The sequence below is a fragment of the Erpetoichthys calabaricus genome, chromosome 4 (genome assembly GCF_900747795.2).
Source record: "Erpetoichthys calabaricus chromosome 4, fErpCal1.3, whole genome shotgun sequence".
Lineage (NCBI taxonomy): Eukaryota > Metazoa > Chordata > Cladistia > Polypteriformes > Polypteridae > Erpetoichthys > Erpetoichthys calabaricus.
The window spans coordinates 135,203,536-135,229,064 of record NC_041397.2 but is presented as its reverse complement, the minus strand read 5'-3'; the positions used below and the strand labels follow the sequence as shown (position 1 = coordinate 135,229,064).

Here is a 25,529-nt window from a genome sequence, read left to right as displayed (position 1 = left end):
CTGATTAGAAAGCGGGAAGCTGTGATTTGTCGTCTCCCTCCCATGTAACAATCACAGCCCGTGTTACAACGCACTATGTATGTATGTATATATGTATATATGTATATGTGTGTATATGTATGTGTATATATATGTTGATATGTATATATATATATATGTATATATATGTGGATGTGTATATGTATATATATATATGTATATATATATGTGGATGTGTATATGTATATATATATATATATGTATATATATGTATATGTAGATATGTGTATATGTAGATATGTATATATATGTATATATATGTTTACATAACCTCTTTAACACACTACTTCGCCGCTGCGAAGTGCGGGTATTTTGCTAGTTCTACAATAAAATAAAAATAAAAAGAGTAAGAAAAATCATCACCCTGAAAGAGGACAGTAGAGGTCACGTAGTATATGTGTACCAAATTTCAGGTCAATACGTCAAACGGTTTGTGAGCTACAGGTGATTTAAAATCCTAGACAGACAAACGGAACAGCCACGGTAGCGTATTACAGTATATAAGAAGATGATAGTTTCAACTAATTGATCATAGAAAGAATTATAATTAATGTACTTTCTCATCCTCCCTGAAATTAATTTCTGGCTACACCTGATCTGCAATCCTGAACTGAATTAAGCAGGTTTGTTACATTGTCAGATATTTGTATTAGGCTTTTTATACACTAAAAGAGGCAGTATAAAATTTTTTGGACGGGTAAATCTGCTAAAAAAATAAAAATATCTGACATAGAAGACTATTAAATTATCAAGACGGCCCATCAGGGAGACTTTTTAAAGTCAGTTGATAGAGAACATGTTGCAGTATATGAACAAAGAGGCCTAACATGGACAGATCTCTAATTAAAACATCATGGCCATATCTTTGTATCATCTCCCTATCATAAAAGTGCTACTCATTCCTGGAAAGGTAAACAGAAGTAAAAAACCAACAGCATTCATAAAAATTCTTATTCATTATTATTCTTATACTGCACTCATGTGCAGCGAGCTTATCCAGTTACACATTTACATATCTAAAACATACTTACATACTGGTTCACAAGGGGTCATAGCTTATCCTGCCTTCAATGGGTACACACAGCAAATAACCGTGGACAGAACAAAAATCAGTACAGACAAAGGGGGGAAGTGCAAACTCCATTTAGATCTCTTGATCCATGAGGCAGTGCTGATAACTACTGTGCCATCCATAAAGGAAAAGTAAAATATACAATACAACTGATCATGTAAAGTACTTGCATCTACAGACAATAATATATGCAGTTTAATGTTTACAGTCTTTCCGTTTGTATGCTCCTAATGATGTAAAGTAATGTAAGCCTCATTATTAAGCAATCTTTTTGTCTGTATTGTCTCTGTTAAATTAAACTAGGAGACATATTTTTGAAATTATTGTTTGAAAAAAACAGCTAAAAAGCAATAAAGTTGCCCTTAACTGAATGGGGGTGATGCAGTATGTGTTTCTATTTTACTGAATTTAAAGCCATACGTGAAGACAGCTGGTTTCAATACTTGTGATAAAACATTCTACAGTATAACACAGTGAGCATACATGTTGAACAAAAATCAAGAGGTACAATATGCTGCTGGCACAATGCTAAATTATTAAGATCAAACAAAAGCAAATAGACCAATACACCACCATATTATTACGTTTAGCTACAAATATTTCACATCTCTAAAACCTTCCTTGGATGTAAACACATAGTGATCATTAATGTGCCCTCTACAGAGGCAGCTCACATCCGGTGCTTGCTGAGAATATACATCATAAAACATCACATATATCACTAATCTATCTGCCTCTCTTTGTCCACCACTTTCCCAAAAACGTTTTCATGTATTGATGAATGCAAAAGTCTAACAGTGACATTGTGAGGCCATGAAACAGCAAACAAAGGAGTATCATCAATCTTTCATTGTTGGGAACATTTCCTTTTTTTTTTTTTTTTTTTTTTTTAGTCCAGCACAAAGCAGTAGACTAAAATGACAACTTGTGATACACAACTCAGCACAGAATAATCTTCCATTCAATGACTTGTTCATAAAACACATGATAGTCGGCCTGACATTTATTAAGACAACTAGAAAATAGTTGGTGGAAGATGAAAAAGAAACAGTATCCGGGCGTATGCTCATAATACAAGATAGCAAATGAGACACAAGGAGGAAGATCACAAGATTCAATCAGACATCATACTTTGTGTAAGATAATTCAATACAAGCTGATCTTCATCTGCTGCCCAGTGACCTGTGTTACATGACTGGATTAAATCAAGCTCACACTACATTGCTCACAAAATGCACTATCAGTGATCTACCCTGCTGCATGTTATATTCTTAGTTCCACACAGAGCCTCCAAGTGTAAAGTGTGAGTTCAAAGTGCACTAGGAACTGCTTCCACAAGCCCAAAGATCACCCATTCTCCAGATGACAGGCTTGCATGGCCCTTATAGAGAAGTCCATTTCATTTGAGCATCACTGAGCAACACAATATGTCAACATCATTCTGAAGTGCTTTGAAAAGGTCAAAATTGGCAGTTAAATGTGCATAAAGTTGATTGCTTGAAACAGGAGAAAACAAAATGAACATGCTTTTTACCTATTTATTTGGCAGAAAAATACCAAACCAGTGTTCACTATGCATGGCTTTCTTTGATATTACTTTGAACCTATATCCAGTTTTAAGAACAATAGAAGGCTTGTAAGTATGTCTCTATTTTCCTTTGAAATATCAATCTAGGATTGAGCCTTGGTACTGTATTTCCATTCCTTGATATCAATACAACCAAAACAGGCTTGTGTCTGGCACATTTGCAGCATATTATAACTGGACACAAAAATGCTAATACGCCAAATCAGATTGCAATCTTAAACCTCTTAAACTGTAAAAGACAGCACCTTAAACAGCTAGCTCCCAACAACTACTTGAAATTTGCATTTCATTTCAACTATAGCAACTATTTATTTTGTTCCATAATTTGCCTTCATTAAAAGGCTCTACATTATCAAGGACTTCTTCAAACATTCATCAACATACAAATCTAAGTATATATCGTATTGCTTATAATATAACTGCTTAAATAAATGATCAACTACTTAATACATTTTAAAGCCAAAGCAAATTGTATTCAGATTAGTAAATGGTAAAATCAAATCCCACCCTGCCTTTCATTTTAATCCTGTTTAAGCTGTGTTACAGTACCTAAATCTAAATACTATAATATGTTACTCATGATATGGATGGTGTTCACCACAAACAGTGAAGAGTAAAAACTGCAATGTTTTAAACATTAAGTATAGATCAGCCTTTACCCTGTGCATCTAGGTGACAAACAATGAAAAAAAAATACAAAGTTTTAAGTGTTAAGCATAAATCAGCCTTAACCTCACGCTTTTAGCTGAGTGACATTTAATTTACAACACAACTAATTGCGCAAAATAAAAAGTAAAAAAAAAGCATAACCAGGCCAATAAAGCCTCATCTATCACGGTAACTATCATACCAAAGAGGAAACAGACAGCTTGCCTTAAATATGATATGCACATGATTCAAAACAAAAGATTAAAAGTCTGACTGACACTAAACATATGAAGTTTAAGAATGAAAGTGGAGACCCGTCCAAGCAAACATTTTTTTCTGCATTAAAATTAAAAGGTCATTTTCACTATTGAATAATAAATGTATTCAATTCCAAAAAAAGTTCTCAAATTACTTTGACTTTTTCCTAGTTTGCAATAAATAAACATCTGTGTTGCACATATACACATATCTTATATTCAGTTCATAAAGGTGTGGCTTTATTCAAAATACTTCATATTCGGCTTCTTTGTCATCTTATAAAACTTGCTATTTATTTAAGTAACAAAATGATAAATCTATCTGGTCTGTAACAGCAATGAGAACACTGCTGCTTTACCAAGCTGACTACAGCATTAATATTTGGCTCATATTTGCAAAGCCATATGCAGCCTCCTTGCTCATGAAGTAATGACAAGGGTTACTCTCTGGTTTATTTTGTGGTATCCATCAACACATGATACCAAACTAACTTAGCCTCGAACAGTTCAACATGGAGAACATACCTGCTTCATCCAGCCATATTGGCTTAGTATCCAAACTGGCATCCTGCTGTCTACATTGGTCAAGGACAATCGAGAAAAGAAGGTTGGAAATCTAGCATTGTAAGGAGTTTACAGTGGAGTTTTAACAGCGAAATGACTTCACTCAGTACCAGCAAGCCAAACATTTACTAAATAATCAATGGAAGAACATATATAACAGACTCATAACCTACCACGCGACAAGACTCAAGCTTGTGAACCAATGAATAAGAGGTAGGGAATGATTTTGCTTGTTCCTGTTCTCAATTTGTCTATCATAACAGCAATATAGTTTTTTGAAGAAAATTGAATACATCATAATTGTCACTCTAGATGGTGGAGCAGCAAGATTATTTTTAAAGGTGCAACAGCAAACTGGAGTTCAACAGGCAATTTGCAATAGGTAATGGCAATTTCAGGTCAAATAACATATATAAAAGTCTTGTTTTGTATACAACATCATCATCATTATTTTCACTTCACTGATCCTGCTGACAGATGTAGTAGTAACATGCACAACTGCCCTGATCGGTCCACCCTTTCCTTGGTGACTTCTTTCAACAACCCCTATGGAATTCACAAATTCTCCCAGGCGAGATGTGAGATATAATTTATTGAGTGTGCCTCACATCCATCCCTATGGTCGTGTTCCAGGAGGCTGTGCCATAGGATACACAAATGTAATTACACGCCCAGACTACCTCAACTTCTTGCACTTGACCCAGAAAGGCACCTCTTCCTATCATTGATAATGAGCCCAGGAACCATGCTCACGATTCTTATTTCAACAACTTGTACCTGTGATCACATTCTTTTAGTCACCACCCAGAACTTGTGACCGTGAGGATGGGAATGTAAGATTGAGAGAAAATTTGATAGTTTTCACTGAGGACATGTTATAATTTGGCTTTGTTTTAAATTCTTCTTCTAATGATAGTACATTTTTCCAGGATATTCTTTTTTTGCTTTGCAGTTTTGAATTGAGCAAAACCTGTTTCTGCTTACTTTTTTTGTGTAAACCTTCATTTAAAGGCATTATACAATGGCATATTGTGTTATTATAAGTGCTGCCATTTTACTTCAGTAACTACAATGTTGCTAAGCGCAGATGACATTAAGTAACATAAGTGATGCTTAGGTATAAAGGCCAGCATGAAGACTTCCTGAAAACCTTTATTGTAGCAAATGCATATTTAAATGATTTTCTGGCTAAAGAACCCATGCTTTGATCTTTTGACTTTGATTTTTGAGCCTCTTTTAGGCTTGATGACAGACTGAGTTTAATTTCTGGTTAATGAACTTTACAGAACTTCTAACAATATTTCTTCCCAATCCTTTTTTCATAAAAATGTCACTCAACTCTTTGTGGCACACTGCCTCAACATCCCTGTCTCGTACAATAGCTGAAAATCTGCTACTGCATCAATTCATTGGTCAGTCTCACAATCACCTCTTCCCTCACTCACAGACAAGAACCTAAATTCCTCCACTGTAAATAGCTGCACTGACCAGGCTGAGTGAACTAGCTTCAAATTGGTGGTAAGTTGTGCGGCTGAATGGACAAGCAAAGAAAAAGTAAACTACATACCTCTTGGACAACTATGCAAACATGCAAACCAATACAGGATTGTTAGATGAGCGACTAAACAGGAACAAAAGAGTCACAGGGGAATTAACCAGTTAGAAATGCACACAAACCCCAACACTTGGAATAACAAGGAGGACTTAATAAACCAGACATCTACCATTTATGGATACGTGGCCAACTTAACAGAACCGGACAGCCACCATTCTGCGGGTCATTTGATAGCTGTTGCTCACTGTTGGATAACTTCTAGGAAGGAATAAAAAAACTATGTCACCAGTATGTGAGTTTGACCCCTTCACAATACATCACCTATATATTGTGGCTACCAAGGGGGCGCAGCAGCTCCCCAACCCCCAAAATAGACAGAGGGTAGGCCCAAGTCTAGAACAACACATATTCACTTTCCAAGGGAAAACACTTTCCCTTCGTTCCCCCACCAATGCTCAGTACAATTAAGCACAACACAATATACAGCACTAAAGCACATTTCTCTTATTTCTCTTTGTCTCAGTCCTTCTGCCTCCACTCCTCTTCTGGCAAGCTTCGTCCTCTTCCTCCCGACTCAGTGTCATCTCTGTGAGGCAGCTGGCTGCTTTTAAGCTACAGTACATCCGGGAGTATTCCAGTACACCATAGAATTACTTCCAGGTGTGGCGGTGCCCAAAGTGGAGCTCTGCAGCTCTTGCAGCTCCCCCTGGCAGCATCCACGGAACCAACAGGGCTGAGCCGACAAACAGCAATTTCCATGGAGCCCTGTGGGAATCTGAGGCAACACTGCAACCAAATGGGGCTGCTAAATAGCAGTTTGGGGGAGGTAATGTCCTTCAAAAGCCATCTTCCCCTATCTTTCCTTTAAAGAGGCGTCCCAGCTGGGTAAAGATGCCGGCCATCCCTCACAATATCCATTTATCCATCCATTATCCAACCCGCTATATCCTAACTACAGGGTCACGAGGGTCTGCTGGGAGCCAATTCCCTCACAATATATATATATATATATAAAAAATTGTACTAAAGTCTTCATTTTAAATCTAGTTATTTAGAGAGTTTATTTTATCACTTTAAACCAATATAATGAATGCAGATAACAGAAAAGTAATAATAATTTTGTGCGCGTTCTAAAAAATGTATTATTATCCTCTGAATGGGTAGAAAAAATACAGTTTTACCTCTTGAGTCACACCAACCATTTCATGTATTTGTAAAATTTTACCAACAGCACTCATGATTTAAGCTAAACAAGCATTGATTAGCTGAACCAGGTATGTTAGTGGTGGATTTTCATAAACAATCAGGCATATTGGATTGAGAACATATATGCTAAGGTGTCTCAAAGAGAGGCTTGGAAATGGCTAAGCTAATACAATTTGAGAAACATAAATTCATTGTTTTGTTTTAACAGAGCTATAGTTAGAGGACAATGGCACACCAAACTCATTTTTCAAGAAGTGGTGTTCAAGCTGTCATAAAGAAATTTTTTAAAGTATGCAAGTTGAACACAGAAAATGGAGTAGAACACCCAGATAGATATCTGAATCTGATGAACAGTTCTTAAATGTCACTTCCTCAATACACAGAAAGAAATCTAGTGGAGAGTTTGCACAACATCTGGAGAGTCATCTGATGCCAAAGAACCATATGACCATATGAAAAAGTCTTGAAAGAAAATGACTTGTAGGGCAAGTTGCAGCTAAGAAACTAATCCTGTAGAAAGACAACAAGCAGAAGAGACTGCAGTACTGAAAAGACCATAAGTTATGGAACAACAAAGAGTGGCAGAACATCTTATTAAGCATGGGTCTATTTTTGAAAATTCTGGACCACAAAGGTGCAAGTATTTTACAAGAGGTGGCAAGAAGTACATTGTTTTGGTCTGCAGACTTTTGTCTAGCACAATGGTGGCTCTGTTAGGTTCTGGGGTACATTTCATCCAATGGTACAGTGGAGCTGGTCAAAATTGATGGAATGATGACAGCTGAGAAACAGAAACAGGTTTTGATTCATCATGCTGCATCTTTGAGAAAACAACTTATTGGTAAAAACTTTTATCTTTCTGTACAATAAATGTCCCCAAACACAAGGATAATCCAATTAAGTCCTGCTAGTTTTGGACGCCTACAGATGGAGCACCAACATTATTAGATTGGCCTCCTCAGAGCCCTGATCTCAAGATAACAACAAAGGGAAAAGAATAAAAAGCAGCCAAATTTAAAAGAAATGTTATGGCAAATCCGATGAGTAGCTTGAAAGAATTTATTAAAAGACCTTTTTGGCAGGATGGTACGTCTAGGGCAGTAGGTATCTACTAAGAAAGGACATTTCAATATATCAATATTTACGTATAAAAAAAACCCTAAAATGGAAAAAACTAATTACCCCAATATCTCAAAAACACTTTGATTCAGGTATGATTGAAATTTAGTGGAGTGTTTGTCAGATATGATTGCAATTTAGTGATGTTATAGAAAAAAGACAATTAGCCAACCTGTGTTTTTTTTTTAATTTGTCCATATTGTGTATAATAATACTGCACTGAGTATACTATGCTAGTTTGCTGTGCAGCACTGACTGAAGCCCAAAGACAAAGAGGTGTGCCAGGGTATGCAAAGGAAGGTATCTAGCAGCATTGTAGACAAACAGCTCACTAACCAATAGGGTGGACTGAGAGCTGAAAAAGGGGAGGTGACTTAGACAGGACAAAGACAGCATTAGTGTGTGCCATGTAGACAGAGTTGTGAAGTGCAAGGAATAGTGAAATGTTTCTGCCAAAAAAAGTGTTCTTTCCATGCACAATGCCTGTTTCAAGTTGTACATTGGTTTTGTGATCAATTAAAATGGAGTCCCTTCTGATTGATAAGGTACCAAACATGATAACGTACCAATTCCAACTATGAACATCATAAATTGTTTATTTTATGGTATATCATTGTGTGAAAATGTATGAATGTGTCAGGTTTGGAAATTCGGCATCAGCCTATCCTATTTGTAGTAAGACAGTGGGTGCAACACTAAGTTTTCTCATGTAACACAAATGGCAACAGTTACAATGATGGTTTAATGTACTGTATATGAATGATATGTAAAATCCCTCAACCTATGAAACCAATCCACTTTTTTTTGTTTGCTGCATCAGAAAGTTTTACAGAAATGGTGTATTATATGATTTACAGAAATGGTTTACAGAATTAGTGTAATATTTGCTAAATTTATGCTAAATGGTTAAGCAGTTAAACGATTGTGCTTCATGGGAGCTTATGTGGAGGTCATTTTGATGTTTACAAGCGTATAACTACTATTGATCTTGCTCAAACTCAAAATTGGTTACAACAAACATCGCAATCAAGTACAAGTACATTCTCTTCTTTATCTGATGTGACCAAATTATCTCAAAACAATGCTAATAAAACAGGAAAAAATAAGTGCCACACCATATATTTGGACAAAAGCTGACAAAATCAATAAGAAAACTCTACCTCTAAATATGCACAAAAAAATCCCAAGAGCGACAGAGTTGTGGTTGTAGCAAATGCACAACAAAATCCTAAGGTGAACAGACTTGCAGTTGCTACATATACAGAAATAACACCAAAATGAACAGAATTAAGGCTGTTAAATGCACACATAAAAAGACTGCATGAAAAATAATGAATGGTACTGTGTAAAATAATTTACCTCAGTCAAACCAGATAATGTGTAAATCTTGGAATAATCATGTTGTGCATGTCTGCACATGGTTAAACTTTAACAATGGGTTCTCTTACTTAAAGTGCACATGCTGTATGTATACTGTACAACCATACATCTATTGCATTGACTGCTGCTGACCTCGGCAGTGTCTTAGTGTTGGTTCTTGGCTCTTCAATTAGACAATGTTTTTTCCTCTTCTCATGGTAATCACTTCACACTCCTCTTGTCATCACAAATCATTAAAAGGGAGAGCCGCCATAGTGACCTCTATCATTGTGAAGATAAGACTGAGTGAAAACTAATATAAGCAGCAGTTAATAACTAGCCACCCACAGAAAATAATTTATTGAAGACTAATATTATGAGACCTCAGTGGTTATGATTCTAGTGGCCATCACAAATATTTATGCATTCTCTTACTTCCATAAATACAATAGATTATTTGTTTCCCGAGTTATCTCACAAAGGCAGTCAAGGGGATACCTGCATATAGCAGGACCAGCTGATTTTGCACAGAATGGCTTTGTACATTCACGGTAAGTAATCAGCACCTGTAAAGGTAATAAGGGTGGGTGTTCTCAGTAATTTTAGTGACAATATTCTCAGTGATTAAACCTTTTTTTTCTGAGCAAAGACTAAATTATTTTAAAGTACACATTTCATGAAACATGGGATAGTCCTTTTATCCTTGTTTTTTAACTGATGATAACCTTTGTAACAATACTTTGTAATACAATTTAATATAATGTACATTTGTCATATACAAATGGAGAAAGACCATAAGACTTTAAGACATATAAGACTTTATTGGCGAGTTTGCCTTTTCACAGTAAGCACTACTTCAAGGCTCTTGATATTTATGTACTGTATGGAGCGATTATTCCAATATTTCTTTAGTTGCAGCACTGGTGTTAGGTCAGGTTGGGGGAGCATGCGCTGAGAGCGCGTGGCCACACCTACCACACGATGGACCACCTGGATTGGGACCCGAGTGCCATGGGTGACACCTCGGCACCACACTGGAACAGTGTGAGTGTTTTTACGGTGGCTGGAGTTATTACTTCATTTTGATCCACTTGCCTCTGGGTCAAATGGGAAACATGGGCAAGGACAAAAGTAGCCAGCTTTTCAGTTATTACACTTTAACCACTGGAACAAATATAAATAAAAGACATGTTGATAATAAAGGAAATCAAAATTAAAATCCTACTGTAGTGATCAAAATCACTGCTGTGGAATTAAAAATGCATCAATTAGGAAATGTTGTGGAACAGTGGTAAAACAGTTCACTACAAAGAAAAAATATATACACAGTTTATGTTTTTCAGTCTTGCAACTACTTTGTTGTTATTGTTGTAATGGGAAATACTACAGTAAGTCAGCATGTGTGCCTATTTCTGATTTAGTTGTATGCACTTTTTCTTGTTATTCCACAGTGTTTCAGTCAAGTGCACAGTTTGCTATATCTAGACACTGTGCTGTAAAAATAATAAATAATAAGTGAGAGACGTCCAAAAGCACACTGTACAATACTTGTTACTATACATACTTGTCATAGGTCCACTTTAAGGCTAACCACCAAATTTAAAATGATACCCTATAATCACATTGTGAAACGTTTATTGGAAAACATCTATTACTATATTTCATATGCTGTGCTCACAAACCCACATTTGCTAATTATATTATATTATATTTCCAGCCCAACTTAATCTAATTATAATTAAATTCACAGACTGGTTTTCCTATTTATAATAAGCTGATTTCTTCTTCTTAGCCTTTGCTTTATAAACAAACTCCACAGTATTTGCATTACAGATCATGCATACCTCTCTGTTGGATTAATCAACAACTAAAGAATAATAATTCTTTTTTAATCAGCCACGTATAGCCAAATCCATCTTAAAGCTTCTCAGCCATACACAGTTTATTTAACCCCCTTAATCCATTTCAGGAGTACAGGGGCAGAGGTTGTCCCAGACACCAATCTAAGACCGTGTGTACTGTACGTCCATCACAGGACACACTCAAACAAACACTCAGTCACAGCAGACTCCGAGTATCCAGTTAAGCTGCTCTACAAGTATTTCACCTAAATTGTCCCAAGCCATGTAATTAGCCTACCAATCCGTTTATCTATTTTTGATTTAGATGGAAACGGTACTTATCTTTGCAAAACTGTTCTGAAGCCCATCCTGGACTGCATGGTAGTCGTCGAGAGTTCTCTCACGCTCGTACATTCACGCACACCCAGTGAATTAAATGAATACGCCCGTCTTTGAGATTCAGGATTCGAACCTAGGACTACCACGTCACCTTGACGCCCGCCGAAATCACCACTAACACAACATAGCCTATTTTCCCAAAGTTGCCTAATGTAATTCACATTATTTTATTTAAAAAAAAAACACACAATTTTGACTTAAAGAAAATGTAATGGCCTGTAAAGTAATATGTTTGATTACATACATCAAGCAATTAGACATCGTTGATACATTGTCCTTATCCCAGTAAGATTTAACAAGGCGGGCTACCTCCTCTCATATCTGAGAGAAGGTCAAAATCGTAGCTCCGTCATCTTCCGAGTATCAGGTCTATTGTCTGATTAACGTGCATGTAGTTGCCCAAATGTAGACTGGAGCTTCTGCCTCGCTCCGTGTCCGGTGGTGGTGAATAAAATTTGATGTTGCGGGTTTGTAAAATAGACTGTTATGAAATACATTCACCGGAATAATGTTGTTTACTTTGTCGATTTGGGATGAAATTGTGCCATTGTTTATGTAAATATGTTACTCCCCTGTTTCCCCTCAGATTCTTACATTAACATCAAACTGGAAAAGTGCAAAAAACGAAGTTGTACAATCTTGATCTTGCCATTGCGACACTTACGTGACACTGCTACATGTGCGGACTCACAATGCATGAACTATTGTTGACTTCTCGCTTATGTATGCACTTTTCTCTGATGCGCTTTCCGACGCTCGACTACTGTAAGTAAGATGTTTCTTGATCATAAATCAGAACCACCTCAGACACCAAAACAACACCACCAAAATCTTACACAGCGGTTGCTTAGTAAGCGAGGAGTATTAATAACAGTAAAACAACTGACGCATGTAACAGTAGGGCAATTATAAACAATTAACTGAATGGGGAGGGGAGGGGGAGGGTAAACCTCCAGCTTCTTTGCAAAAGCAATTTAAAAGTAAAAACCACGATGATGTTCATTTTTTGAAAAGAGAGGAGGGAGGGTTAATGTGAGGCGTCGGGTGCATCTCTTCCTGAACTATCATATTTTGTCAGTGGTATCTACTTGATTGGGTATAAAAAATGCATCCAAATTAGTAAATAATTCAAATTACATAAATAAAACATTTCTGTCGACCTCGTGTCTACCAAATAAATGAGTCCCTCCCTCCAGGCTCTGCTTCCAGTCGATTATTGTGTCCAAAAAAAGAAACTGCTCTGGGGACTTCTATAATTACAAAAAAGAGATCCAACAGCTGTTGTGCAGAATGGATCTAACCCTAAACAGGCGACAGCACACAGAGACGTTGCGAACTGCGAGAAGATCGGTTAGCTAGGAAAAATGGAGGAAATTAAACGTGTCCACATCTAAAACCCCAGTTTAAGTCTTATTAATAAAGGACAGTATTATGAGCAAAAACACTTGCGTATTAGTGGGCACCTGTATTAAATAATGGAAACTATTTATTATCAGGTATGCAAACTGTTCGCAAATACACATTTTACTCTTTATATTATATTATATATAATATATATATATATATATTATATATATTAAGTTGCCTTATATTATATTATAGATGGTCTAAATATACACGTCACAGTTTACATTTAAAAATACGTATGTTATATGTCACTTTTAACAATGACTTTGAAAGTAAATGAAAAACTTGGTCAGATAGCAATGATTTTAATAATGACAAACCAAGTGATCAGAAATAAGCAGCTATTTGTAAACAAGACAAACTGTAAAAAAAAAAAAAAAAGCTCGCATTGCTTCACCCTACTTCACACAAGCACACGCACACACACACGCACACACGCACACACACACACATACAAATAGAGACCCTCTGTAGGTAAAATACACCATCCGCCCCCTATGCGCTGGCATCGCACCTGTGCCGCCGCCACCACCGCCGCCCAGCCCAGCTGCGCTGTCTGCAGTGCAGTCGTCGTTTCGTCTACGAGAGACGCTTCAGGGGTCAAAATGCCACACTGGTGCCACGCTCTGACGCGCTGTCTGTTTTTACTGTATTTCTTTAGCATTGTGCACTGGTGCAAAATATGAACCGCGTATCCAATACCACCTTCATTTCTAATAAAACCTTGACATTAAACACAACAAACATCGCAACGAACGTTACCGCTTAGGGAAATTAATATAAACAGAAAATATGCTTATCTTTCTTACCTTGTGGTTGCGTCCTTGTGAAACCAGTCCAGCAGATAACAAAAATATGATTATTGTTCGCCTATTTAACGGTAACGGATTATCAGCTCCCCGTTCATATGATAAGATCACTAGAGTAGAAGGTATATTATAATAATACTTGAATACTACTATGCAGAACTGGTTGTTTTTGCTCCAGTTCCTCTTTTTAATTATATGTGCAGTGGTAACAAGACGCACATGCTTGTGCTAAAAAAATAATAAAACTGTAACCGTGAGTAACTAGCGTATAACGGCGACCCACAGTCTGCAAAGCCATCCTCTACAGCGAAGCACAAGACAGCAGACCAGCGGCTGACACAGTCGCGCTGCGCGCGCATCACCTCCCCCGCCCCCCCAATCTTTCCGCTTGGCAGACTCTCTCTCTCTCTCTCTCTCTCTCTCTCTCTCTCTCTCTCTCTCTCTCTCTCCTCTCTCTCTCTCTCTCAGACGGTCACCACAGGGTTCTTCTCTGCAGCTCATAGGAGGTATGAGATACTCACCTCAGCTTCCCTCACCTCGCCTCACCTTTGTGTTGTGTACTCCTCTCCTTTACTGTACGACTTCGTTTTTTCACTGCTCAGTGACAGCTTTGTTTTTATAAAAGACGTTTTTATTCTATCCACCTATTTTCAAACATAGTCATTCAGTTTACAGTCGCAGGTGCCCAATCCAGGAGTATCAGGTGGGAGAAAGGTGCAAAACCCTTCACAGAGCGACAGTGGTATGCATGTTTATTATGTTTTCTGCATAACAGTGGTTGCTTATATTGCTCACTTTTGTTTTTCTGGAGGGACATTCATTTACTATAATAGTTCAATTATTTAGACAACCTAGGAATTGGTATGAATTGATTTGGGATGTACATAGGCATAGCTAGATCTTGCCCTCTAAGTGCTCCTGAGCAAGATTGCCTCAATAATCTTGGCAATCAACTGTAACAGTTACCAAAATCTTTTACTTTTTTCTGATAGCTTTAAAATATTTGAGTTTTCCCAAAGTAAAAAAAAAATCAAATGCTCATGTATTCCATGGTCGAACAGACTGAGAGGAACTACTGGAGACTATAGTTAGAGCCCCATAAATACTTACATTTGGTACAATGGGTTCTGTCGGGCTCCTGTTTGGGCACATGTTAAAGGAATTAAAAATGTATTGAACATGGATAAGGGACTCTGAAAATTTCTGGACCCCTGGGTACATGCCCTGTGTGCCCTGTGTGAATTGTACATAATCAGGCTAGGGTGACAAGGTTGGGCAGCAATTAATTCTTCTACCTCACACCTCCAGAGACCTCAAATACAAGCTGAACCCAGTTTACTGCAGTTGTGAGCCAGCATTTCTAAGTGTACTGTAATTGAAACATTTTTAAAAAAGCACATCTCATTTGTAATCACAAAGTATTTACATCTAAACTGATCTCCCATGAATTTAGCAGCTGAATTCCAGATAGATTGCTTGTAAATCTGATTCATAGCAGAGTTATGAGTATAGTTGTGAGTACCAGTGCTGTGGTTTGATACCAGACGAGTGCTACAAGGGAGTTAGTCTTAGTAATAATATTAAAATGTACCCTATCATCCAGCAAGGGTCACAGATTGTGAGATTTAATTACTGGCATTTCAAAAAATATTACCAAAACATGACTGGCATGGGTGTTGACAAAAACAGGTTAGAACTGAGCCCCACCCATGGCATATTTGGAGCTCACCAAAGTAAAAGCCACATACCACCAGATGCACAAGCCCACGTTCTGGCATTCAGAGTAATAATGCTTACTGTATATGAATCACTCAACAAAACATTTGTTTAGCATCAATAATCTCTTCCATCTTGCTATGGAAATGTCAGACATATATTAGATGTGTACATGTGTCTCCTGGAACTAAATATGACTCTGTATGGTGTTAAAATGCAGGCACATATTCCAGAAATAGCTATTGCATAGCATTGGTAAATTGATGAGTTCATATTCAGTGTGACTTATGAAAGTGCAGGTTACTACGAGATATGAGCAGTCAGTGCCATAGGAACAGGGCTATGATTTGAAACAATTAGCCTAAAAAGTAAAATGTTGAGATTGTATGATAATAAACCTTTTTCTTTATCCATCCATCCATCATCCATCCATCCATCCATCCACCATCCATCCATCCATCCATCCATCATCCATCATCCATCCATCTTCTAGCCCACTTAATCAGCTCAGAATCACATTGAAATGGCATATACTGTATCTGAACAGTGGTGGATACAAGGCAGGAACCAGCTGCGGGTGGAACACCAGTCCATCTCAGGGCAAATTCACACACGAATCGATCCATCCATTTTCTACGGCTTATCTGGGTCCAGGTCATGCAGGCAGCAGTCTAAGGAAAGATATCTCAGATGTCTCTTTTTCCCACCAACTCCTCCAACTAATCATGGAGGATACCAAGATGTTCCCAGGCAAGCCAAGAGGTATGATCTCTCCATCATGTCCTGGGGTTTGCCTCAATGTCTCTGCACTCACTAATACTTGGCCTGTTTAGAGTCACCAATTAACCTAATATACACATATTTGGGATTTAGTAGGGAAACCATAATGTTCAGGGAAAAATTCATATAGACATTTTGAGAATGTTAAATTTGTGAATTTCATGTTGAAAGTACAGTGAAGACACAGCACATTATGAAATAAGCATCAAAAATAAAATCCATTACAATATGGAAAAAAGTAAAATATGGAATAACATTCAAGGCTTTAGAATCTTGAAATGCACACTTCCACAGCTGATGTGTTTAAGTATGAAAGCTAATCGAGCTCAATAAGCTTTATGATATAAGGCTGTGAGGATTTTCACATACTGTACTTTGAATAATAGAATAATCTGACCCAATGCTCGTCAAACTACCTGACTTGTTGAAGACATTAATTTTTAGCTACAATTATTTACACAGCAGTAGAATTTGGTATATGTCAGACATTTGTAAAGGCTTACTAACCAAAATAGTAAATTTCCTGACCTTCTTTCCATTTTTTCAGCATGATAATAGCATTTACATCTGCTTTCCTACTATTTTCTTATTAAGTGTTGATCCCTTGTTATGATCTCTTCAGCAGTGTTTTGAATTAACTGTAGAGTAGTATGTGAAACAGTCTGACTATAAAGCATTACAGTAGTCAATTCTGCTTAGCATGAAGAAAGCAGATTTGCAAGATTCTGCCTTTTAAAAAACAACCTTAATTGTGCAATATTATTAAGCTGAAGAAAACAGATTTTCGGAAGGAAGTCATCCTGCTTTTGTTACATATTATATAGTACTATATAGTATATGTGCTAATACAGTATATCCATATACAGTATATATATTTACATATATACATATATATAAATATATATCTCTCTATTATAAAAAAAAATTCTGGGAGGGAGACTAGGGAGACAAAACGTGATCTTCTTTGACAACAATTTGACGTCCCATGAGAGACACTTTAACATCACGCGAGACAAGGCAGTGAGACAACATTTAAAACAAGTTCATGGACAGCTAACCTAGCAGTTGTTGGAATGCTTTTGGCAGACAGACATCAGGTGCTCCCAGCTCTTAAAACAATGACAAGGGACAAGCAGAACACGCAGCTTGCCAGCAGCAGCAGCAGCAGGAAGCCAGCAGATGATCTGACCGCTTCTCCTTAGCGTGCGGTTCAGCCTCCCCCTCTTCACAACATGAGCAGCGTTATACGTCCTGCAAGAAAGATTTAACCACGCCCGGTATTGCTTTTACAAAAGTTTTAAAATAAAAGTGAAAATAATGCATATGTAACAATTCCCATGAAAATAACAATCTCTTTAAATTGTATATCCGGTAAACCAAACCCGGGGGTGGACGTGCGAAGTGAGCAGGGAGCGGAGCCCCCTAGTACTCTCTCTCTATATATATATATATATATATATATACTGTATATACTGTATATATATATATATACATATAGTGACCCCAGCACCCCCAACTGCGCTCAATAAACCCCCCACCCGTGCTGTTTGCTGAGACTCTGTTAATACAAGCAGGAGTTGGTTGTCCACTGCTGGTTCAATTTGTAGGCTCACTGTGTAAAGTGTCTGTAACCTGATGGTTCTTACGGTTAACATTTAAAACCGTCCAGTGAATTGGCCTTGTGCCCACTTTCTGTCTTCTCTCTTGTATATGAAAGCTATCTGTTCTTTTAATCTGAAGAAGGAGCTAATGCTGGACGACTGCCAGCGTCACTGAATGCTATGTATTTGAGTACTGAAGTGACAGCTCCCATTTGAATAAATGCTTTGTGATTGTTCCTGTCTTAACAACAATAACGCTGATATTCTCAGAAACCTGGAATTATCTCATTCTATCTTGTGCAAGTCTGTGACCCACACATAGTAGAATCCTTACCTGGCCGAGATGCAAATGGCACAGAAGGACAGGGGAAGACAATTTGAGAAATATAGTTCTTTGGACCAGCCCTGTTGGGTTCTCCGGGTGATGTCTGGGAGTGCTGAAGGGATTGTTATGTCCTACTTTGGGGTTTCAGCATCATCGAAAGTACTCCTGGGCTTTACATAAAAGAAGCTACCTCTCTCAACTCGGAGAGCCAGAATCAGGACAGTGAAGACAAAGCTGGCTGGAGGAGCAGAAGAGAGACATTGAAGTATTACAGAGAGTGAAGAATTAGAATGGTGGTTGTGGTGAGTGAAACACTTCCATGTAAGAGTTTCCCACAACAAAACCCTTTATACATTGACAAACTTGTGTCCAAGCCTTTCTGTAGGGAGTTTGAACAGCTGAAGCTCCCACTAGAGACCACAATATATATAACTACTATATATGTATAGCACTTTTCATATCACAGGCGGAGTGGTGGCTCTGAGGCTAGGGATCTGCACTGGTAATTGGAAGGTTGCTGGTTCAAATTCTGTAAATGCCAGAAGTGATTCTACTCCATTGGACCCATAACCTGCAATTGCTTCATCCTGGTTATGATATTAACCTGCATCCAGCTCTGCATGTAGTTCCTCCAACTTGCAGGGAAACTTGGGGGGTTGGTGGCAGGATTGGCACCCCAGCCATCATAAAAACCTCACGCTGTTCCATTCCATCTGAACTAGTATGGTGCTGAGGTGTCACCAATTGCATGGCTGCACTCGGGTCCTAATCTGGGATCCCGAGGTGGTTTGTCATGGTAACGCGCATGGGAACATGCAGTATCAGCACATGCTCCTAACCTCCTCCTCTTCATTTCAGATGAAATAGTTGAGAAAAGCCAAGCAAAATGACACCTTTTATTGGCTAACTAAAAAGATTGCAATATGCAAGCTTTCGAGGCAACTCAGGCCCCCTTCTTCAGGCAAGATGTAGAAGGGATGAAGATGAAGAAGGGGCCTGAGTTGCTCGAAAGCTTGCATATTGTAATCTTTTTAGTTAGCCAATAAAGGTGTAATTTTGCTTGGCTTTTCTCTACATTCATAATGGCTACACGGTACAACACCCTAGTACTACAGATGAAATAGTTATAATGAGACATTTTATTTCAATTTTAGGTGAACTCACATATAATGCAAAAAGATGCAGTTGTGAGACAGAGTCTCTGGGGGTTACTGTGAGTGAAAGAAAAAGAGATAATAACGTGAGATGAGAATCAGATTTAGGCCAGGCAAGGACAAAACTGGAAGATCAAAAAGATACACAAATGAACAAAGTACTGAAACAAATCAAAAATCAAACTTGAAAGTCAAAAAGGTGATCAAAACCCTAAAATGAAACTAAGCACGTGACCTAACTGAAAAGCAGACTAACTACTGCTAAAGATTTTGCGTTTTATCTGACCAAGAGAAAATGCTACATGGAGTTGTTATATTTATAGTGGAACTTCCACTAATCACTGATGTGCCAAACACGTTCACATGACACGACTCCTTGTTGCATAAATAAATAGTATGAAAACAAAATAAATCATCATAATAAACCCCAAAAAGCCCATAAAGTTAATGTTCAAAACAACAGTCTCCATGTCTATCTGTCTGTCTGTATGTCTTCATGAAACAACTCAGATCCCAGTGGATGTATTTTTATTGAAACTTGGCACATGTATTCTTCTAGGAAATTTGTCTTGAATGTTTAGTATCCAATCCATCCATCCATTTATCCAACCCGCTGAATCCGAATACAGGGTCATGGGGGTCTGCTGGAGCCAATCCTAGCCAACACAGGGCACAAGGCAGGGAACCAATCCTGGGCAGGGTGCCAACCCACCCACAGGACACACACAAACACACCCACCACACCAAGCACACACTAGGGCAATTTAGAATCACCAATCCACCTAACCTGCATGTCTTTGGACTGTGGGAGGAAACCGGAGCGCCCGGAGGAAAACCACACAGACACGGGGAGAACACGCAAACTCCCACGCAGGGAGGACTGGCAAGCGAACCCAGGTCCCCAGGTCTCCTAACTGCGAGGCAGCAGCGCTACCCACTGCGCCACCGTGCCGCCATGTTTAGTATTCATTGCAATATTTCGAACAGAGCAAGCTGTACTGTGTTTTGAAATTTCAAAAAACTGTTCATAATTTGTCTATTTTAAAACAGAGAAATATTCTGTGCCCTCTCAATTATTAATTAGTTTACTGTTTCAAATATACCTTGAGAGAGGTTATTTCAACTTGGATATACGGGTAAAATTCCATTACAATGAATATCTTTACAACGAAATTTTCATTACAACGAAGTATGTTTATGGTCCCGACAGCTTCTCCATATGACACAAGTCTACAGAAATCTCGTTACTACGAAGTACATTTAGCAGATACTTTTCATTACAACGAAGTGCACAAAAGACCTTGAAATGCCTGAATGAATCATTCACAGAGCAGTTAGTTCTGTGGCCGCAGCTCAGTTGTGCACAATGATCCCCAAACAGAAACATTGTAATTTTTATTTGTTTCTTCGAACTTTCCTCCTACTGTTTTTTTTTTTTTTGCTATTTTTGTTTCCTGCGGTTTTCAGTGATACCTTTTGCTTATTGCTCGTCAACATTTGAAAAACATCCATTGGAATTTAACCCATTGTCACCATCCTATAGAAACGGCAGACACGAAAAAACGAAACAGTTCATATTAGAAAAAAAACAGCTCTCGATTGCGGCAAAAAGAAAAAAGACGTTGCCAGTGAATTCGGAATTTCGCCATCGACAGTGTCAACTTTCTTGAAAGAAAGAGCAAAAAAAGAAGAAAAACCTCGGGTTGCAAACGTATGTGTACTGCTGCATTTGAAGACGTCAAAAAAGATGTTTTTATGTGGTTCAGTGATGCTTGTTCAAGAAACATTCCTATTATTGCAGCACTCATTCAAGAAAATGTGAGGTTTGTAAACTCTTTTGGGACCTCCCACAACTAGACAGCAAGCCGAAGAGCGTCCCGAAGTACGACCTCTGCGTCTGTACGGGGCAATAGCAGGCTCACAGATATGCTGTGTCTCTCCGCCAAAGTAAACAGAAAAGATCTTGATGGGTGATGCAAGGTTAAGAGCACGTAAATTGTAAATGCAGAAAACAGGATTACTTGATCACTGACCTGCACAACCCTGCCTGACTGCTGTGTCTGTGTATAGCAGAGTGGCAGATCACTCTACAATAAATAACTGTGCTGTTCCTGTTTCAAGCTAAATAAAAGCTGGTTTTGCTGAAGTACTGAGACTTAGCCTCGTGTTTTGGGGTGAAAGACAGGGACTTATAGCGCAACCACAATCTTTTATGATTTGCTTCTGTGGCGCTTCACTGCAGCAATGTGAGCCTCCTATTGCCCTGCCCCAGCAATGGACAAACAATCTTCCACAGACGCTGCAATTGCGCTTCAGGACGCACTTCAGTGTGTCGTTCCCATTGGGTGGGGAGTGAGGGGTCTCAAAAGAGTTCAGAAACCTCACAATATGACGAAAAAAAAGGATGATTCAGCTTCTGATTGATAACTGTGCTGCCCTCAACATGCTTCCACATTTAGATAATGTTTGCGTTGAATTCCTCCCACCCAATTGCACGGCAGCGCTTCAGCCATTGGGTTTGGGCATCATTCGCACCCTGAAAGTGTATCATCACAAGGAAATGCTGAGAAAAATTATGCGTCAACATAACTTGTAGGCAGGAGGAGGTTAAAATTAATGCAAAAGAAGCTATTGAAATGATTGCAAATGCCTGGATACAAGTTAAAGAAAGCACTATAGTGACACATACAGAATCTCATTACAATAAAATATTCGTTAGGTCCCTGAGAGTTCTTTATAATGGAGTTTTACCTATATTTTTTTGTTTTCACTGGTTATCGGTGCCATGTGGGAAGTCAGCAGGGTATGCCAGAAAGTGTTGTCTGGCAGGGCAGCCCTGCTGGGGTCACAGGGTGCCGCAAGAGGGCGCTGCAGGGAATCAAGATCTCTACTGTGATGATGGACTTCCATGTGACCCGGAAGTACTTCGATCAAGCAATCACCCTGGCACTGGAAGTACTCCTGGGTCTGTAATAAAAGGGACTGCACTCCCTTATCCAGGTGAGTTGGAGCTGGGTGGTAGACAGGCAACACTTGACTGGTGGAGGGCAGTTATTAGGGAGGAAAGGAGAACTTATAGGTTGTGTTTTGTACCATATTAGAAGGGAATTTGATTCATAAACAACTTTTATTTGAACCTGGGATTGTGATTCTGTGTTCATGTCAGAGCTTGGGTTGGTTGATCCCCGGGGGTCCATCACACTCCATAACCATGTCTTCTTGTCATTCTATGCATACAGTAAATACAATTATATTCAGGATTATCCTCAATCTAAAAACACACTCATGACTACATTAACTGCTAATCATAATGATTTAATTTTTATCCGACTCTTTAATTGCATAAAAGTTCTGTTTGACCCTATGATGAGATTCTGGCAAACAAATTCTTGCTCTTTTCTTTTAGGTTTAATTTTTGTTTCTTCTCTTTGACTTTACAACAATTCTGTACATTTTGTACTCCTGGTTTAGTATTTGTGCAGATTATTCTTTTGAGTCATCTCCTGATCCATTTGCTTCAATTATGTCCATGTCGTTCCTTGGTGTTAGAACATCATCATCTTGATGCAGCTAACAATTTTAGCTTGAGACTTTAACACAAATTTTAAATCCCCATCAGATACTTCTTTGAAAAATGATATGCTTAAGAAATTTGAACTACAATTAGCCACAGACCCTCCAAAATGAATAACTAATAATAAGACATCAATCAATGTCATTTTTACTATGCCTCAGTTAGAATCGTCTGTGTATAAAATCTGTGGAGCCACCACAAGCTTATTTGAGCTCCATTTTTAACTGCTCAATATTGTAAAATGGTATTAAAAAACATATTTTATGTACTCTGCTAGTGCATATAATTACATTCTATTAAGCATGTAATTACATTCTATTAACGTTGTTTTAATATGACTCACTGTCACAAAAATATTGAATAAAATTGTGATAACTAACTCTGATGAACTGAATAGAACATTGCTCCATCATAATGCCTTTTCCAACTTTCTAGGACAGAGAGGGTATAAGAACTCACTGCAATTAGAGAGACTTTAGAAAGGCGCATTAATAAGGTTTGATTATTACCTCTTTTCATTACTCAGAATAAAAGTTAGAAACAGTTCATTCCACATGATTGGGATGAAATTAAATCCATTTTTGTGTCTTCTGATTTGCTAAGTGTTCTCTAGAGGTCAGAAAACATATAATGTAATATTGATATGGAATATCCTATCTGTGGCACATCACTGGAAACCAATGGCTGGGATTCTGGGTGGAATGCCCAAAGAAACAAAGAATTCAGAACAGAATTGAGTAGTCCCCACTCAGTACCCCAAGAAATTTACTGCTACAATGTAGTGGAGTAAGGGAGGAAGTATGGGACTAAAGAGAAAAAACCTACTAGATCAGTTATATACAAAAAGATGGTAGACTTTGAATGGAATGCTACAAAGAAGCCAGTGTTGCTAGAAGGCATCTCCAGAAGGGGTTTAGAAAGTGCTTCCTATCATCATTTATAAAATTTAGTGCAATCAATATAGAAGCAGGTTTTACCTTCGCTATGCCCCATTTTCGTGCTTCAGGACTGTTGGTCATTAGACAGCAATTTGCAGGGGCCATGCTCTCCTACAGTGTTTAAGTGAACCACACCAAGCACTAAGGGTGGTGGTAATGTGGTGATTACAATAGTGGCAGTGAGGAGACAACCCAACACTTGCCGTTTTACACTAAGCTTATAGTTAAGATATTTGGGTTTGCTTTTTTAAGTATTGTATTATACATTTTATTGTTTTTCAGGTTGTTTAAAAATGTGTAATAGGTGGCCATGATTTAATGCACTGAGCATGCAGAAGTGACTCATTTATCACACTAAAACAAACAATTTGAATAGCCATGCAGCTGACAACTTTGCTGGAATAAAAAACAGAAGACAGGAAGCGAACTTGACACCCTCTTTCCTAATGGGAGTACTGAGTCTTGTGTTGCTTGTGCGACACTGGAGCATTGCTCTTCAGCACACAGTCCAGGCTCTAAAAGGAATGAGCACATGGGGCCTGGTGAAGGTTGCTTCAGATTCCAAGAGCATCCCTGAATGAAACATGCCCGCCAACCTGCACATAGAAGGAGCTTTTCTGGCATCGGGATCCATTAGATGTAGACAGTGATGTGACTGACCACAGTTTTGGGAGAGGCAGCAGAATTTCCTGTGGTCTCGAGACTTAACAGCTTTACTTCTGCTTTTCCAATGACTTGGCACATGACTTCATTCATGGCATACAGCAAAATGTTTTGTTAAAGAGGCTACACTGATTAATGTAAATGAAGTTTTTAACTGTCAAAGTAAACTGAGCTTTACATATAAAAATTATTGTTGTGACCTGAGTACAGTACTGCATGATATGCTTGTCCAATTATTGTCTGAACTCACTTAATTCAATTATAGAATGACAGTGGGATTGGAATTTTGTTTTGGCAGCATAATAGTATAAAACATTCCCTTTAATGTGAGGTTATTGCTGCAATTTTATGCCAATCCATTTTCACACTTCTCTTATATAACATAGGGTTGTGGAGGCTACAGCCAATCCCAGCAACATCAGGTGCAAGTCCGGAACCAACCCTGAGCAAAATAAGCAATTCATCATGGGGTGCACTCATGCACACATCCACACTTATTCATACTATGAGAGTTCGGAGTCATTTGTTAACCAAAAATTGGCTGTTTTAGAGATGTGAGGAGAAAATGAACATCCACACAGACAAAGTGAAAGCATTCAGACCTCACACAGATTGTAGCTTTGAACACAGCCTCTTTAAAGCTAACCACTGCACCATTGTAGATGGTTGGATTATCTTCATTATTTTATTTTATTTTTTTTTTACATTTCAAGATTCTTTACTTGTCACATATACAGTTATACATGTACAATGTCCATTGAAACATCACTCTGACTCCCTACTCAAATTATGCAAAAGAGAGGAAAGTGAAAAGTAAAACATAAAGAAATTGAAAAACAAGTGGAACTAAAAAGAACAACTTAAAATTGAAATATAATACTGCTAAATAGAAACAACCCAAATTTTAAATATAGA

At 38.1% G+C, this 25,529-nt stretch overlaps 1 protein-coding gene across 1 annotated transcript in view; it reads right to left on the bottom strand.

Annotated features, from left to right (window-relative positions):
- The window catches only part of si:ch211-161f7.2 (retinoic acid-induced protein 2), a 121,655-nt gene extending 107,460 nt beyond the window's left edge, over positions 1-14,195 (bottom strand). Inside the window, exon 1 of the mRNA XM_028799817.2 lies at positions 13,864-14,195. The gene's annotated coding sequence lies outside the window, so the exon portion shown is untranslated. The remainder of the gene's footprint in view (positions 1-13,863) is intronic.
- Between the last annotated feature and the right edge of the window lie 11,334 nt (positions 14,196-25,529).